Below are 12966 nucleotides of genomic sequence, written 5' to 3'. Positions count from 1 at the left end.
AGATCTGGCAGCAAGATCATCAATGTCTGTTGTTGTAAGCCACTGGGATTACATCTTTCTTTGTTGTACCTCATTATTGCTGATCGACGTGGGTACGAATTCAGTTGGAGGCACTGTGTCATGGAAGACAGTACAGTGGTGCAGAGCTTAGATCTGGAGTCAGCATGTTGGAATTGGATCCTGTTATTTATGAGCAATACAAACTTGAGAAAATCAGGAAACTACCCTGAGTGTTTCTTTCACTAAAAAAGGTAGATGATGAGCATTATAATCAATTGATCCTCATTATTACTAGATTCCATATTTTCAAATTCACCTAACTGCTAAAATTTATTTGTAACCCCCAAATCCAGACTTGTGGTGCTTGTCGCATCATCCATGGACGTGGCAGTGAAAAAAAATTTGAGTCACCTGACGTGTGTGTTTTCTGCTGAGGCTGAATGGGATGATGCTCTCTGTCTTCTTGCTTCAGCTCTCAGACTGCAAACAAGTGTCCTATCTGTGGTCTACGTAGTGCCATGTTTTTTTCATTTTTTGTGCTTTTTGTTGGTACTTAACTTGACCCCTGTGTGAGGTGCTGAAATGCTCACTGTTATTTCTGAGCTCAAGAACGCTACTATGTGCCTTCTGGGGAAATTAAGTATGTTAGATAAGCTTTGCTCAAAGCTGAAGTTATAGTGCTGTTGACTGTGAGTTCGGTGTTAATGAATCACAATATGCACTAAATCTTTAAACAGAAACACACACGAAACTAGGTTAGCTATTGATCAGTTGACAAAAAGTGTTGTAATCGGAGGCTCACAGGAACCTAATTGTATTTCTTCCAGAAACAGCAGTTGGGTATTCACTAATTCAGTAACATTTACTGTGAATAATGAGAATTGACCTCCAATAAGAATAGAGTGCACTTACCTGGTAAGTTTCTTGTGAAAGTAAAGTAAGATACTATGTCATATAAGGTACTTAGAAAGCTGCCTAGAGTCTAGGAAATGCTTATAGATCTTTTATTTAATCATTCTCAAGACTCTATATGATAATCACAAGAAAGTAAAAATTACATAAGTTGAAGTATTCTGCGATGGGCACTGTCATTATTATGTTTACAGATAAAGACTTCACTGATTTTGCAACAGGGAGGGTTTAAGATAGAAAGTGCCTGACCTCTAGGGCCAATATGGGGAGGAGAAAAGATGTCATCCAAAGATTTTTATCCAGGGATCCAAAGAGACCAGCAGATGTTTGGAAAGGTATTTAGACCCTGTGACCATTATCATTGTTACTTGGACACCTGAAAAGTTTCGGTCCCCTGGCTTATTTCTTAAACACTCTGCCACAGTGATTGAGGGATCTTAGTCAGTGGACTTTTTGGGAGGGCCACAGTGACTGGAGGGAGCCAGGGGACTTCATCTCTGGCATTTTCTGCACAACGCAGAGATAGAACTGTCACAGTCTGCTCCTGACAGTTCCACAGGACTGAAGGTAGCAATCACAACACTCACCTCCTCAGAGATGACTAGTGCAATCACTGCCTTGCACATTTTCAGAAGCAGAAGCCTGAGGGGTGCTAGTGAGTTCCATGAAAGATTTTTTTTTTAAATCATTACAAAACTTTGTTGAGGCATAATTAGAGCATAATTTTCTTCATGTTTCCTGCACTTATGGTTCATTGAGACTCTTGGATCTGTGATTTTAGAGTTTTGATCAAATTTGGAAAAATTTCAACCCTTATAAAGTGTCATTATTGTTTTTCTGTCTCCTCGCCCCCTCTTGCCCCTGTTAGGATGCTTGAAGTTGTCCTACTGCTCAGAGATGCTGTGCTCATCTGTTTTCCTTTTTAACTCTGTTAGATTTTAAAACAGTGTCTAGGGCCATGTCTTTGAGTTCACTCATCTTTTCCTGTGCAGTGTCTAATCTGTCATTGACCCAACCAATGTATTTTCTTCTCACTCACTGAAACGTTCCCTTCTAAAAATTCAATTTTGAGTTTTTAGAAATATCTTTCATATCTCCACTTAGCTTTCTGAATATATGGAATATAGACAAAATAACTGTTTTGATGCCTTTTTGTGATTATTATAACATCTTAGTCAGTTCTGGGTCAATTTAGATTGCTTTTTCTCTTCATTATGGGTTATATTTTCTTACTTTTTTTTGGTATGGTTGGTAATATTTTATTAAAGCCCTAGCATTCTGATTTCACCTTGTTGAATACAGCACATTTTTGTATTGCTATAAATTCTTGAGTTTTGTTCTGGAACCAATAAAGTTATTGGAAACAGATTAATTCTTGTGGCTTTTAAGAATTGTCACATGGGATGAGACTGGTTGTTTGTCGTCTGGTGCTAAGCATTCTCTGCTGCTCAAGCAAGCACATTCTGTGTACTCTATCCAATGCCTGTCAGTCATGAGATCTTCCAGGCTGGCTGGGTGTTTCATGCACTATTCCCAGCCCTGTGTGCATGAAGTCACTGTTATCTTTTATCCTTTCAGGTGATTCTTTTCTTGGCCTCTGGTAATTTCTTCACACACACGCACTGGCCAATATCTAGGTGCACACTTGAGGGGACGCCTCTGGAGTTTTCTCTCTGATCAGCCTCTCTCTTTTCTGGTACTCTCTCCTAAAAATTCAAGCCACCTTCATCTCCCCTGACTCCCAGCACTGCTTCCTCAACCCAACAAGGCCTTCATGGTTCTAGGGTCTCCCTGTCCTTCTGTGACCTGGACACTCTTTCAAGGTAGTAGCCTGGGCTAATCATAGGGCTTACCCATCTTTATCTTCTCTCAGAATTACTTTCCTTCTGCTAGATGTCTTGAAAACGGAATCAAGGAAGAACAGCTTGCCTTCTATATTTTGCTTTTGGATTTTCAGTTGGCCAGATTTTTCTTTTAAGCATTGGAGTTGATGTTTCAAGGTAAAATAACAGCTTGACTTTTTAATATTACATATGAATTCATAAATGCCTGAGAGGTTAAAATTTTCCTTGCCTATAAATTGGGGATAGTGCAAATAGTCTTCAGGGTTGGAGAAAAAGTGTGGTATCTTTAAATGACCTTAGTCATTATTAGTAGCTAGTATTGGCCTTATCCTAATCACTCATACACATGTGTTTTTCTGGATCGAATGAGCTATGAAATGGAAAAAAGACTTGGAGAGAATGCACAAGGCTGGACTAGCTTCATTGTTTAGGAATTTAGGCAATAACATGGAGTAGTGGGAAGATTGGGGATTTGGAATGAAGTTGTCTTAGCCTCCATCATTGACTACTTCTGTGGCTTTAGAAACATTTCTTTTCTTTCTTGAGTCCCAGTGTTCTCATCACTGAGCACAGTGTGTCTGAGAAGATTCCTGAGCTAATGAATATAAAATACCTGGCACATTGGAGAAACACAGTCAGTGGTGGGGGTATGAGGAGTCATACAGTGTAGTGGCTTAAAAGCACATATTTTAAGCACACAGATCTGAATTCAAATACTATCTCCATTGGGTTAATTTTTTAACTCTCTGGGATTCAGTTTCATTTGGTGAAATAATGATTCCTACACTTAAAGAAGCAGTGAAAGATCAGAGGAGATAAGGTATGTGTCACATTTACCCCAGTGCTTGACATACAGTGTATGTTAACCGAATGGTAGTTGATATGTATCATCATATTTTCCCCCACTTTGCTTTTGCCAAGCACTTAGAATGTAGTCAGAGATTTCTTTTTCAATCCAGATATTAATATGTACCCCAAAGTGTTTCCAAACCCTAGCTGCTTGTCAAAAATGAATACTGTGTGCCACTTTGATTGACTGTTCTTTTCAGAGTGCCTTCCTTGTGGCAGGTTGTTTTTCTGTATGTGTCACAAAAATACTTAATGATAGATGCTAATCCTTAAGGCACTCTTTCTATTAACGATGTCTAACTGCCTGTATTCTAAAGCTGAAGTTCCTTTTAGGTATTGTAAGCACTCTTAATTTCATTCCCCTTTTTACCATCTAAGTGTCTGACCTTGAAAATGAAAGGTTAACTGAAAGAAAAACTGTATGTATGTATATATGTGTGTGTATAAAGATAGCTATGTATAAAGAGAGATGATGAGCAGTTAGAAAGATGATAGACATGGAGGCTCATATTTAATTATCAGAACACAAAATTATAATGCCATAAAACCCTAGTCTTTTTAAGTTTATGTCTTCTTTTTACATCTAGGACTCTATGCAAAGGCGTAAGCTTCCTCTGCCAACTCCTGTCTAGCTAGTAAAAAATTTGGACTTGTCTTAATAGTTAACCTCCAGATCATGTGATGTAATTTCTGTAGGTTGGCAAAAACCAAGTAACAGTCCCACACGTCTGCCACTTAAGTAAGAGATATATTACTTTAACTAAAAGGGCACTTGTTTGAACAGAAATTCTACTAAACATCAAATCAAAACCAGGGATTTGCCTAAGGTCAGCCTTGTCTGTGTTATTCAGTCAAAATCTGCTCTTCAACTTCAGATTTAGCCTTTGGAAGGCTATACAACAATTTTCACTCTATTTCTTCAATCCCTGAACTTACTGTGAATGTATGAAATAAAACAACTCCATGAAAAAGCATTAGAAATAAAAATGTAAGTAAGGGGCAATCCGCTTAGATGAGCTCCTGCCCAGGATACGCCCCAGGCTCCTGCGTGACCTTCATCACACACAGTGGGAACCATAGTAGCCACAGCAATGAGGAGCTTTGGATCTGACCATGGACACTCTTGACCTCTGACTCCTCTGGTCTTGGGTGAAAAGTTGTGCCACAGAGCATGAGATCGGATTTTCCAAGCAGGTGCCAGAAAGAGCAAGGTGATTAAATGCAGAGAGTGTAGTGTTGTCTCACTCAGTGAAATCTGGCCAGTTGGAAGAAGACAGGAGGCAGTCAATGTATCAAGTATTCCATTCCTTCCCAAGAGCCTAACTAGGTATGTCCCATGTCAGAGCAACCGGCTGTGTTTCCTGGTAGAGATGGAATGGCTTCATAATTCACCAGCTTGGATTTCTTCCCTGCTTCCCCCCTTCACTTCCTTTACTCCTACTCTTGTTTGGTTGGAATCACATCTCTCTCTAATCAACATCCAAGCTTTGACTCAGGCTGTTTTCTAGGGAAACTGGGATAAGACAATTGGTTCCAGGGGTGCTCCTAGAGAGCAGACCTAAAGGTCAAGATTTATATTAAGATTGACTCTCTGTCTAGAAATAATAGGTACACCACTGGTGCAGGTACTGGCAGTGTTAAGAACAACTGGCATGTGATGGCATCATAATTACTAAAATTTTCATTTGTAGATAATGTGATGAGGTACAGGATGAAGTCAAGTCATGGCAGAGTCAAAAAGCTGCTGTATGAATCCATATAAAGTAAATTATAATAAAAATTATACAGGGTGGTAGTTCCTTTGGCCATCACTGGAGGCCTTGCAAGCAGAAAGCAGGCTTAATGTAATTAGTTATCAGGACAATGTCTGATATGAAAATCAGAAGGCCATCATGGCAGTTTTGTCTTCTGCAACCTCAGAGCAATGTGTTCAAAGATAACACAACTTCTTTTGAACACTCAGTACAACCATGCTTTATTGTCTTCAAGACAGCAATCAGAGCTAAGTCTCAGCACAAACCAATGAGGAAATTACAGTCACTTCTCCAGTAATAAATAGTCCACATCTCAAAAAGAATGGCAGGACATGATTAATAGATGCCAATAGGAAAACATGCGGGAATGAATGTTGAGGGTACTGTACACAAGAGCATGGAATGGAATGTTGCAAAAGCAATAATTCACTCGCATGAGGGCACTAAGGTGTTGTTTGGGATTTGGTGTTCTGGGAAGGACATCTCAAATTATCTCCAATAGTACTGTGCATAGCTCAGAAGGACTATGGACTGATTAATAGCTGACAGTAGTCAAAGTAAAGATTCCAGAACTGCCTCCTTGTGCTACTGGAGAAGGATTCAAAAGGCTGAGAGAGGTAGGAGTGATAGAATGGATTTACTACACAAGCTGAGAATCCATCACTTGAGTATATTCCCTGGAAGGCCAGAGCACTCCTTTCTCATTTAGGGCAAGGAATGCACTGGTGAAGGGGCTGTTAGCATCTTTGAGACCCTGGGTAGTGGCTCACCTCTACAGGCCATGAATTGAACCCCCAATGTCTTACAGATAATAGGATTCTGGACAAGCAGAGACCAGGCTTTAAGACTTAAGCATCATAAGCAATGTAGATCAAAGGATCTAAAGTTAGAGTAACAATAACAGTGTGCTGACCCACAGGAATGTATGGCTATGGCTAACACAACACAGAATTCCTGGAGGGAGATAGGTGGTTACCTAATAAGGTATTGCTTGAGTTCCAAAACCAGAAGAAATTAGATCTAGTGAGCAAAGGCTGACATCAGTCACCAAAATGGAAAAATCACCAAATCTTATCCAGGTCCCAGGCCTAACTTAGTTTACAGACCTATAGCCCATTGATCAAACGGGAGGCCATGTCCACTTGAAAAAGGATCCTGTGGTGTCACCAAACCTATCTATAATGAGTATTCTTCCAATCCTTCCCCAGAGAAACCTGTGTCTGTCCCAAAGTGAGTATGCAGTGGGGAAGTGAGCAATCAGACTTTTGAAAACAGATATGAGGTCTAAATTGATACAGATAGTAGGGAAACTAAAAAGCCATATTAGTCCTCCAGTTAGAGTAGGACTTAGGACTTACACAAGCTAAGTGGTGAATTATCTTGTCTATTGTCTTTCTCAAAGTAGATATAATGGGTCCTCATGTTCATACCATATATGTCCACTCATCACCCTGTGCTTGTTTGCCTGCTCTCCAAATGAATAATTAGGAGTGTGCACATGCAAACACACACACACACACACACACACACACACACACTTAGCAGCAATCAGTACTCTTTCACTGGTTCCTAATTGATGAGATATTGACATTGTGATAGGGACACCAAGTGGAGCCCTTGAAATTGCCCCTGCATACATACCAAAATAGCAAATCAGAAGCAATATCTAATTCCTGTTTGGCTGATATAGGGATTAGTGCCTATGGGTATCACATCCCCTCAGCCATCCATTACCTGCAGCTTTAGCTGTGGTGGAGAGCTTCTAGGTACAAGAATATCATCCCACTTCAAAGAACTCTCATGCTCATTCCTTGCACAGATGAAGCCTGGAAATGGGGAACACAAGGAGTTAGCGCCCCACAGTCATCATCCACCTGTGAGCGTGGGTATAAGCGGGCAAACATCCCAGCCTCTCACATTCTTTGGTGGGAAAATTCTGAAGCTTATTCTACAGAGTTCATTAGTCAGTTCCTAGAAAGATTAACCACCAGTATCCCACAGTAGCTCAATAACACAAGATTTACTGGCTTTCCCTCCTTTCACACCCACTTCCTCCACTACCTCACTTTTAATTCCCAAGATCATTTCCCAAATAAAGTATTTGATCCCAGCTCCTTGTCTCATGCTCTGCTTTTGGTGAGATCCAAGCTAAGACACTGCTGCCATCAAAGATGAATGGTCCATGAGGTCGTGGTCTCCCCATGTCCATTCAGTTCACCTTAAACGAGGCCTGCTCTGCCATGGTAATGTCAGTGGTCTAGTGTAAGAGAATCAGGTGGTCTTTGGTGTAGTGGTGGTGCTGGAAGCACTGTCTTGACCAGACACAGGCAGCACAGCCTCCAGCTCTTTCTCTGCAGCTACTGATTAGGCAAACACTGATTCCCCTCTATGCCAATTAAGAGTGAGCATGGACAGCAGACAGACTTTACGCAGCAAGAAGAGCAGTATATGCTCACTTTCTTGCCTCAAACTATGGAGGATACATACAGGTCCAACAGGGTGGGATCCTACCCATCCAGCCTGATTCATGTACTGCCAGGAGCAGACACTGATGCACTAATTATAGGACCATTCTTCATGGAGATCAGCCAGCCAACTGATGGCAAGTGATTACATTTGATCCCTTCCACAATGGAGTGTTAATTTTCTTTACCAAAAGGCATACATATTCCATATAAGGAAATTCAGGGAGGTTAATAAATACCCTTTGCATGACCATTGATAAATGATAGACAAACAGACGAGAGAGAACCACCAAATGAACTTCTTTCCCTTTCTTTGAAAGGACTAGTCAAAAGGAGGCATGGGTTGATTGAGCCTGATTGAGGTGTCCTGTATGACCAAATAACTGATGACGTATTTTTACTGAGCTGTGACTAGCTCATAGATGGACCCGCTTATATTTGCTTTGTACCTTTTTCTCTGATCACTTAACTATTCCCTCAGTCTCACTGCTCTGATTCATATGTCCCAGTAAAGCATTAGTACATGAAGTTTCCCATAGACTCTGTTTTCTAGGGAACCTAGACTGGGTCAGTTCCTTCCTTAATGAGTGCACAAAGCCTCACACTAAGAGTTTATTCAATAAAATGTTTCCCCATTGCCAAAAAAGTCTTTATGTTCATGACTCAAAGAGGATGTAAGCATGTAGTTAAATCCCTTAAAATCATGGCAGATAGCAAGCTTAAAGGCTTGGAGGGAGCGTTTCACCTATGTCTTCAGAGATAGCAAATCAACAAAAAACCTGGCTCCAAAAATGTCCTAAAAGAAAGCAATAATTCATTCAGTTTCATAGGGTATAAGGACATAAGAAGCAATCTGACATCTGACAGTGCCTGGGCATTATTTTTCATGAACATTTACAAATAAAAATAACACAATTTTTAAAGACAACCAAATTTTAACAATGAAATAATAATAACTTTAAAAATTAAATTTAATATTTAATCTTTCATCCTGCAAGATGAGGTGGTGATACTAGCCTCTGGCTTTGGTCTTGGCCACAGAGTGGTTCTTGGTCCTTTGACAGTTGTCCAACATGAGTATTTAAGACACCTTTACAAGTTTATCCCCTTCTTTAAAGGCTGCTGAATAGCATTTGTTAAACATACAATATAGAGGAATCTGGAGTTTAGCTAACAATGTTCATAGTAGTAATAGTAATGACTAGTTAAATGTATTGAACACCTACTTTTTACAGGCACTCCACTTATCACTTTAAATGCACAATTAAGTTTAATCTTCATGATAATGTCTTTGGGAGGGTACATGACATACCCACTTAACCAATGAGAAAACCAAAGGACAGAAGTTTTAATAAGTTATTCAGTGACACGCAGCTTATTAGTGGTATAGAGAAATGACCTTGGGTCAGTCGACCCTAATCAGATACTCTTTACTCTTTATAATAGTGAGTAATTTTTGAGGATTTATTCTGTACCAGGCATTGTTTCATGATGCTTTTCATGTTCTAAATACCAACAAACAAAAGAGATCGTTATTGTAGTGATTCCTAGAGACAAATGAGGAAATCAAGGTGCTGAGAGGTAAAGTAATTTGCCCATCGTTAATGAGAGTGAGGGGACTCAAGGGACCCTAAATCCAGGACCTTATCAGTTTTCCACTTTCTCCATTCCCAGTCATTTATGAAATGTACCTTTAAGGATGGCTATAATTGATCAGTGTAATATATTTATTTTCCAATTGTCATCTCAGTCATTCTCCACAAATCCTCTGCTGGCACCATAATGTCTTCAGTTGAATAATCCTTCAAATTTTTATGTGTAGGGACACTTAGAACGGACAGCCCCACCCACAGTTAGGGCCTCACATCAACAAGCAGCCCCCTAAAGAGAACGGTTTCATAACAGGAGCACTTTTTGAGGCTAGGTGTTCTACATATCATATGAACACAGGGTGGAATGTTCTGATGCTGTCCCAGAGAAAAAAGGTGAGGGGGAAAAAATCATGTCTTAGAAGGTAAGACAGAGCTGGCTTCTGTCACTGCAGAATGGATAAAAGGAAGACAGCTTCAGGCTGTAGCTAATTTTCTTTTTCAAAGTTCCTGACTCCCTTAAAAAAAATAAGCCCTGTGTCATTGTCATTTCATCAGAACTAGTTCACCTAGTTGGATCACTGTGGAAGATAGGCAGTGACTAAAAATACAAGTTCAGTCCAGCTGATTCAAAAGTCTCATTAACCTTTTCAATGCTTGAAATACTTGAGAAGGTCCACAATTTAAGATTCTATGAAACGAAATGGGATATTAACATAACAATACATATTCCTGGGGCAGACAGATTCTTAGAATTTTTTACATGAACATATGTGAACTCAACACAACAAAAAAATGGAAATATAATGGCCACATGATTCTACTGTTAATTAACAATGCACTATAATGGTTAGGACAGGCTAATGTTAGCATCTGCAACCTACGCACTGCTAAATCCACACAGTCGAGTTCTCCACTAGTTCAAAGGCTATAATTATATATATTCATATTTTTATGATTTATTCTATAAAAATCTTATGGAATGATATTTGAATATGCTTTTATCCCATTTTGAAGCTAAGGTATAATTTTCATGCAGTAAAATTTCTTTTTTTTTAGTGTTAAGCAAGTTTTGAGAAGTGCATACCATCTTGTAAGCAGAACTTAAATCTAGATATAAAGATATAGAATGTGTCTGTCGCCTCCATTAGATCTACCCTGCACCCCTATGTGGTCACCTCGTGCAGTCTCCCTGATCTGAATCACACCTCCCTCTCACCCAGTGGTCACATAAATGGAACATGCAGTATGTAAACTTTTGAGACCGGTTTCTTTCACTTAGACTAATGCATTTAAGACACCTCCAGTTGTTGCATGTTGTTCTTTCCTTCTACTTGGTGAGTAGTATTCCATTGTATGGATGTACCACTGTTTTTGCTCCATTCATCAGTGGAAGGGCATTTGAGGGTTTCCAATTTTTAGCCATCAATAACAAAGCCATTACAAATACTGACATGACATTTTTTTGTGTGAATGAAAGTTTTCATGTCTCCCCTTTAAACACCCCAGAGTGGAATGGAGTTGTATGGTCCATGCATATTTAACTATATAAGAAATTGCCCAACTTTTCCCAAAAGGGCAAACTATTTTGCACACTTACCATGTGGCTGGATTAAAGTCAGAGAGGGAGTGGAATAGAAAAATGTGGTCAGAGAAATAATAGGGAATGGTGTGCAGGGTATTGTCAGCCATTGGAATTTAATTTGAATGGAATTGAAACCATTTTGGTTTCAGTTGTTTGAGCATAAGGAAGATATGAATTAACTTTTATTTTAAGAGGATGACTATAGCTTCTATATTGAGACTGGACAGTTGAGAGATAATAGTGTAAACAGAGAGACCATTAGGAGACTGTTACACTAATTAGGACATAAAGAGATAGTGGGTTGAGTAAGTGTATTTACATTGGAAAATATGAGAAGAGCTAGGGTTCTATATATATTTAGAAGAAAGAGAAAAAAGGATTTCCTGATGGGTTGGATCTGAGTTGTTTTATAAAAAAGAAATGAAAAAGTGAAAGTTCTTCAAGCTGAAGGAAAAAGACAATAGAAGAAAATTGCCAGACATAAATAATAGAGTATGCTGGAAATACCAAATACGTGGCAAATTAGAAGACATTTATTAAAACAGAAGTTAATAAAAAGTAAAAATAACAATGTATTGTGGGATTTATAAAACATGTAGAAGTAAATAGCACAAAGGACAGAAGGTGGTAAATGTAGCTTACAGAATAGATTCTTACATTATGCATGAAGTAATAGGAGTTATATGAAATTAGACTGTGATAACTTGAAGATGCATGTTATAAACTTGGAGCAATGGTTCACAAAGTTAAGTCTTCTTTAATCTGATGAGGGGTATTTGAGAAAAGCCTGTAACTAATATCATATTCAATATTATCCCCAAATCAGGCAAGGATGGCCACTCTCAACACTGCTGTTCAAAATTATCTGTCAGTCCTAAGCAAATTAGATTATGGGGTTACTTTTCATCCTGAAACAACTAAAAGCCAGACAAGACATATACAATTACATATGTATACATGTATATGTATGTGTGTCTACATGAAACATACTTTACACATAAAGACACACATAGGTTAAAAGCATATAAATAAAAAAGGATAAAAAATTTTAAAAACATGCCAATATTAGTCATAAGAAATCTGCAGTGCCTGCCATGATTTTAGAAGAAAGAATATTGCCAGAGATAAAACAAACATCATTTCATTACAATAAAGGACTCAATTCATCAAGGGGAAATAACAATCCTAAATATTTGTGAACCCAATAATAACACAGTTTTTAAATACAGGAATCAAAAAGCCTAATAGAACTAAAATTAAAAATAGACAAATCCATAACCATAGTCAGTGATATCAATACCCTTTCACAATAATTGAGAGAGTGAATAGATTGAAAATCAGCAAAGACATAGGAAACTGTCCATCTATGTCAACAAACTTGACCTAATTTATGTTATAGAATACACCATCCAATGACAGCAAGATACACATTCTTTTCAAGTGCACATGTGACATTTATTGCAATAGATCCCATTCTGTGCTACAACAAAAGTCTCAATAAATTTGAAAGAACTCAATTTATACAAGGTATATTCTCTGACCACAATGGAATTAAATTAGAAATTAATAATAAAGTTTTCATTACAAGGAAAAAAATGTAACTATATATATATATATATATATATTAAAAAAATCATTACATTGTATACTTTAAACTTATGCAATGTTTTATGTCAATTACATCTCAGTAAAACTGAGGAAGAAAAGAAGTCAATAAAAGATCACTGGGGAGAACAAATCCAAAACATCTGAAAACCAAAGAATGTTTCTAAATAGTTGGTGGACCAAAGACAAAATATAAGAGAAATTACAAAGCATTTCTTGAACTTAATGAAAATGAAAACACAACATATCAAACTTTGTGAGATCTGCTAAAATAGTACTTAGAAATGTATAGTGCTATATTCCTACCTTAAATCAACGATGTCTACTCCCACTTTAAGAAAACAGAAAAAGAAGAGAAAATTA

General features: G+C 38.2%; 1 protein-coding gene across 1 annotated transcript in view; it reads right to left on the bottom strand.

Moving 5' to 3' along the window:
* LOC130682823 (serine/threonine-protein kinase TAO1-like) overlaps positions 1-12966 on the bottom strand; it is a 220647-nt gene that overhangs the window by 133833 nt on the left and 73848 nt on the right. The window contains exon 3 of the mRNA XM_057497771.1: positions 7094-7185. The gene's annotated coding sequence lies outside the window, so the exon portion shown is untranslated. The remainder of the gene's footprint in view (positions 1-7093; positions 7186-12966) is intronic.

This window comes from Manis pentadactyla, chromosome 3, assembly GCF_030020395.1.
Source record: "Manis pentadactyla isolate mManPen7 chromosome 3, mManPen7.hap1, whole genome shotgun sequence".
Taxonomy (NCBI): domain Eukaryota; kingdom Metazoa; phylum Chordata; class Mammalia; order Pholidota; family Manidae; genus Manis; species Manis pentadactyla.
The sequence above is the reverse complement of the archived record's forward strand: the minus strand, read 5'-3'. Positions and strand labels throughout refer to the sequence as shown.